This window comes from Meleagris gallopavo, chromosome 7, assembly GCF_000146605.3.
Source record: "Meleagris gallopavo isolate NT-WF06-2002-E0010 breed Aviagen turkey brand Nicholas breeding stock chromosome 7, Turkey_5.1, whole genome shotgun sequence".
NCBI classification, from domain to species: Eukaryota; Metazoa; Chordata; class Aves; order Galliformes; family Phasianidae; genus Meleagris; species Meleagris gallopavo.
The window spans coordinates 22,337,699-22,343,720 of NC_015017.2; the positions used below are offsets into that span (position 1 = coordinate 22,337,699).

Genomic DNA, 6,022 nt, shown 5'->3' on the forward strand with positions numbered 1-6,022 from the left:
GAGGCGCGGCTGGGAGACGGCGCTCGTCGCGGCGGGACGGGCTCGGGAGCGCTGCAGCGTTGTTCTGCAAGTGCCGGAGTTACGCCGCCTGGTATTCTAGCGCTTTTTGAAATTGGTAGTTTTTTACTCCGCTATGAAGAAAGTTATGAGTGGCTCTTTCTGAACTTTCTGAGCTTTTACTGTTTACTTGTTTTTAGGGTCTCTGTAGAATCTGAAGATTGGGGGCTTGAACTTCAAACTCGCGTATTTCTTGTTATTTCCAATGCGCAGCCAAATTTGGCCTGTTCAATAAAGATCAGGAAGAGCAAAGCTCGCTGTGGAACTGAGCTTTCTGCGAGCGCTGGTGGGGCGTCACCACGCCTACAGAAGTACCCAGAGCCGCCCTGTGCAGGGGTAGTGCGGCTGGCTTCATTGCACTCCGATAAAAACCGAGCTGAATTTCTAACGTCTGCTTGCAAATTTCATTTTTTCCCCACTACTTTTGTGCTTGGGTTTGGCTTTTATTTATTTATTTATTTATAAGCATTCTCTGTTGCTTAGAAATTATGTTTTTGTGGCTCCACAGATGTTTGAGAAACAGCGTTGTGGGACATAAATCACACAGCCACAGGCAAGCGTCAGAATGAAAGGACTCAAATGAACAGAAAGTGCCAGGGCAATAATTGCAAGGAGCTGAAATGTACAAGCAGTGTGAGTATCCTTCCTGTACACACCCACATGCGTGTACATACACGTGGTACCCAGAGGGGTCAGTGACATTCTGAAAGGAGAATGAGGCTGTTTGTCTCTAGAGTTCTTTATCTCCTGTTGTAGCCATGGGTAATTTTTAAATTCGCATCTGCAAATTTTACAATGTAGCTAACAAGAATAGACTTAAAGCCCCACTCAAATAGGAATAGTGATGTTATTTACCTGCATTATTTACTCAAGAAAAAGCCTGAGAAATGGATGAGCGTAAAAATCAGACTGTAAGGATTCCTGCCTTTAAGGAGCAAACTCCAGGAGTTCTCTGATCACAAAAAGGGTGCTGCATTCTCTTCAGTGCTCCTAGATGTATGTCATGAGCAAAGCGCATCAGTTAATCAGCTGCTACAGCATGGTAGGTGGCCTATCATACAGCTTGTATCCAGACCATGGAGCAGTTTAAAGATCAATACATTATCTTATGTTGCCTCCAAAAATGAAATGATTAACTTCATTACAGCCACATTCTCCACCAAGTGACATGTTTAATGTGAGAGCAGTGTGACAGGATTTTAATAGAAGAAAAATATAGCTAGAAATAAATCAAGAAATAGCATTGCTAAGCTGCATAGTTGCACCTCGTGAGCATCATTACCAGCTACTCACTGGTGAGATACTTACTCATGTCTGCTCTGCAGATTAGATGTTCATATCTTTGCACTGATCCTAGTTGTACAATGCAGTATTGTCTTTCACAAGTTTGAACTTCATCAGACACCATTTTATGTTATTTTTTGTTATTTGTTATTTTTAGGACTGCAGATACTCAACTGCTGGTTCTATGAGAATGAAGTTCAGTGTAAAGCAGTCACATGCTGTCACTGTTTGGCATACGTAACTACACATTGCTGGAATGGGTGTACTTCTCTGTGCCTGCAGAGAGTAGCATATCTCACATGAAAGTAGTCACAGACTGGGAGCGGTTCGCTATCTTTTTTTTTTGAGGTGTTGCTAGAAGAGAGAAGCAAAATGGTCTAGGTAAACCTATTGACTTATTTTCCTCAAGTCAATAAATATTTCCTATTCAGCGAAATCGAATGCCGCTGAGAAAGAAAATAAACATTTGGCTTTTGTCTGTTGCTATAAGACCATAATTTCATATTGTAACGGCCTTAAAACTTGTTGATGGCATAAGAAAATGTGAGAACTGGAGACAATATTAGAATGACACTGTTGACAGCTTTGTAATTAGATTGTCCTTAAGTAGCAGGTTATTTCCCAAATACCTGTAGATACACATTAGCAGTTAGATTTCCCAATTCCTTTTGCAGATCAGAAACCAAGAGGGGAACTGTTTTATGTTCCAAGAGAACAACTGTTCTGTAATGTTTATAATCTCTAGATTAATCCGAAATCTTAACAGTCATTATTCAGTACTCTTTAATTTGTGCTTAGGTTAGGATTTTCTCCTTTCTCTAATATAAGTAGCAGATTTAGTTTGTTAGGAAATTTGTATTAACAAAAGAAAGATGACTATCTCAGCAAAAGAGAGATACTCTATATCCTAACACAGTATGCCCAAAGAGTCACTCACTGCTATTTTCAAGTTCTGTTATCAAACAGAACCAGATGTATGTAACTGTCTTTTGTTCATGTTTGGCAAATCCTCTGAAATGTTGAAGATGACCAGTGGTGATCTGAGTTGTCCTCTGCTTTGTGTTGAGACGCAGCTCTGGAGACATCACCTTTCAGCCAAGCTCCTTTAAGCATATCTCTGTTCCCCTCTTCACAGACAGCTAGCAGATTCTGTCTGACTTACATATCTCCATGCTGTCAGCGTTGATACATTCTAAATGTAGAATCTCCATGTTTTTTTCCACCAGCATGGTATACAGGCTGACAGTAACAAGCAAAAGTTGTGGGAAGGAAGACACAAAGCTATGCTTTAAAACGTAAGAGTGAAAGCAGTCTATGACAGGCTATGAAACAATAAAGATGTTTTATTGCTATTAATACGTTAACTCTTACCTGGAGCAATATAGAAATATGCTTCTAGTTTAAGCATAGCGATTGGATACTCCTGGGTTTAGGCTCAAACTGTTTAGACTTTGAGACTGTCTTAGAAGATTATTTAGTTCACAGCAGTTTTTGCTGGCCAAGCTGGTGGTTTTTTGGGTGCTGTACTAATCACAAGTAGGTGTTGTTTTTTCAGCACTGGTGTTTATCTGTTCCATGGTGCTGAACCTGCAAAATGCAGTAGTTCAGCAGGGAAGGGGAAGTTAGCTTGCCTTGGGTAATCTTGCTGAAATGTGTTCTAGAGAAGATAGGTAAAGTTAGGAGAGTTTATAAGTGCAGTGAGGCAGACTGATACAGTTGTGCCTTCCAGCGATACCTGAAATTCTTGGAACTCAATATACATCACCTTTGTTAATGAACAGCAAGCATGTAAGTGCAAAACTCTACCAAATTCTTACAGCTTTAAGGAATGCACAATGACGTGTTCACAGTCCCTATCACATTAAACTCATTCAAAATGAAGATTTTATCTTTTCCATGAAACTATGAAAGTCTCAAAAACATGAACACCATACAGTTTTGAGGATAACTGGAAGAAAAGCATCTAAACATAGCAGATATTGAACATGGAGCACCTCCCTTATTGTCATACCATTTAGAAATAAAGAAACAAAAAAATCAACCCTGGATAACAAGCTCTTCCCAGTTGATCTAGATTTCTTTTGTTTGATCTCTTCTGCTCAAAATGTGAAGAGGTCTTAAATGGAGCACATACTCTGTATCTGAGGAATGTTTTCACTACTGCATGCTCTTTATCTACTAAAGAAAGACAACAGCGTATGATTCTGCTCCTGGTACAAAGATCTTTTGCAGTGGTAAAAGGGAACTCTGAAACGCTATTCCCAAGGCCCTGCCTTCATTTGTTATTACCTGAATTTCCTTCAGTTTGGATGCAGTTCTTGTATTTGCAGTGAACTTTGAAGAATGAAAGGAGATTTTTTTGTTTTCTTTGTTTCTCTAGACTCGAGAAACAAGACTATTTTGAATGCGGAAATCCAGGAATTGTTACATCGATGATCCTTTTCACACGTTTGTAGGTCTAAAAGGAGGCTCATACAGCATCTATAGTCTCATTTCTGGCAAAGCCCATTTCTGCAGGCTTTAGCTCAAGGAACAAAGAACATGGTAAACTGTAGTTTGAGTACTGGTATATGTATTGTTTATCTTTTTAAGCTGTAGGAAGATTTGAGTGATGGGGAGGCCAGCCCATTCCTATGATTTTCCCTCCAGAGATATAAGCCAATATGGTGGCAGCTAGTATGTCTTGCATGAGTGGGGCTTGCATCTGTCCTGTTTTGTATAATAGCCTTCCATTTCAAGTAGTTGCACTGACCTTCTAGTGTCAGAGTTTCAAATACTTCCAACTTTGTGGCTTATAGCCTTTTGTAAGTGAAACATTTTAATAGAACTTGTGGTTTGATTGAAATCTTTCTGGTTGTTGAAGGAAGGACTAGCAATGTAAAATTAATACAACGAGGCCTTAAGCAACCTGGTCTGGAGGGAGATGTCCCTGCCTATAGCAGGAGGGTTGAAACTAGGTGATCTTAAAGGTCCCTTCCAACCCCAACCATTCTATGATTCTATGATTAATGACTATAATATTTTCTGAGGCTACAGTAGATGAACCACATATCATCAGATAAGATATTCTAGGCAGAAGAGTGAAAATTCTAAAAAGAATATATTTAAATTCAGAAGTAAAGGAACTATATAAAAGCACTTGCTTCCTACAGATTTGTAAGTTTCTTACATTAGCTAAGGAAAGTGCTTTTGGAATCAATAGAAAGCCTTGTTTGCTTCTCCAATTGCAAACTATTTTTTCTTAAATCATGAACCTGTGGATTCATGGGGGGGGAGGGGTGGTAAAAAAAATATGTCTAAGACTACCCCCTGTAGAATCTGAAGTAGGTCAGGTCCTAATAGCTAGTGGCAGCAGGATCCACTTCTCAGAACAGGTAAGAAGCCTGTACTCCAGATGCATGCCAGTCAGGCCAAAGAACTAGTCTTGTAACTTGTTCATGTGGCTGAAGAATGCCCAGGCTTAAACAGTATTATTGTAGGACCCGGGTGAAACAGTCTGAGGAGGATGAAGTTAGGAAAAATTTAGACAGTTGCAATATAAATATATACATTCATGTACTAACTTGCTATTCAGTTATCTATTAAGCCCTGAGGCAAAACAGAAAGGTTAAAAAATTCAAACAATTTACATGTTATTGTATCTGAGAATCTACAGTTTATTTCAGCAGTAAGTGCTCCCAAACTTGAAGAACATTTTAAATCTACAACACTAAAATAGAAAATATTCAAAATGCACAGAAACACAATTCACCCTTAATGTGATTAAAACGTCACAAGGTTTGGTTTTTTTTTTTTTGTCAGTTAAGTGGCAATTAAGGATGTGCTTCAAAACACTGTGTAGAAATCTGCAAGTTTCCTGTACAGGTCAAATCCTCATGCTTGCGCAAGTCGTTCTAGGACTCTTCGGTAATCTGAAACAAGTTGTTGGAAGCTCTCTTCTAACTGTTCATGTTGCATGTTTAGGTCTATTTGGTTCAACTGATTTGTCAACTCCTCTGGTCTTAAGCACCTTCTCATCTTGGCAAGTTCTCTCTGCTTTTTCTAAGCAATTAAATAAACAGTAATTTGAACATAAGGAACAATGAAGAGTACAGTATTTTACTGATCTTATTCCATTTCAGTGTCTAAGTCTTTAAGAAGACTCTAGTCCTTTAAAAAATAAAATAAAAAAAACAAACCCAAAAAACCACTAACATAGTTTAATTAGGAAACCTCTTCTGTTAAAGGTCTACAGTTTCTGTATTACCAATTATCTGGCAAGCTGAAAACTCATTTCAGAATTTTTCTGTATTTCTGCAACAGTTAGTCAGGAAATAGCTCTAAGATGCAGAACCACTGTTAATAGTGGAAGATACTGAGAATTTAGAATTATACTGCACCTGAACAATACAACTCAAATGAAGTTATCAAGTGCTTTATAAAAAAGTTGTGTTTACATGACACAAGCATTAAGAATGCTGTAATATTGCCAGTTCTTTATAAAAGGTTGCTTTCTCCCCCAAAGTACTACATATTGAGAGTTCAGCTGCAGTTCTGACAAATTTAATTCTATTTTTTTTAAAAACAGGAGTATAACAAGATTTTTTTTGTGAAACTGTTAAAAATTAGCATGTAAGCCATTCACTAGGCAGAACAACCATAAACAAGATGACCGTATTTTAGAACATGAAACTTAAAACCT

The 6,022-nt window shown here is 38.2% G+C and overlaps 1 long non-coding RNA gene across 2 annotated transcripts; it reads left to right on the forward strand.

Annotated features, from left to right (window-relative positions):
• Positions 1–6: 6 nt before the first annotated feature.
• LOC104911732 lies at positions 7–5,394 on the forward strand. Of its 2 annotated transcripts, none has more exons than XR_004160333.1 (3): positions 7–91; positions 566–690; positions 5,143–5,394. It is a non-coding gene; the product is annotated as an uncharacterized LOC104911732 (long non-coding RNA). The 2 variants fall into 2 exon arrangements; XR_002116745.2 differs by lacking the exon at positions 5,143–5,394 and adding an exon at positions 1,499–1,820.
• The last annotated feature ends 628 nt before the right edge of the window (positions 5,395–6,022 follow it).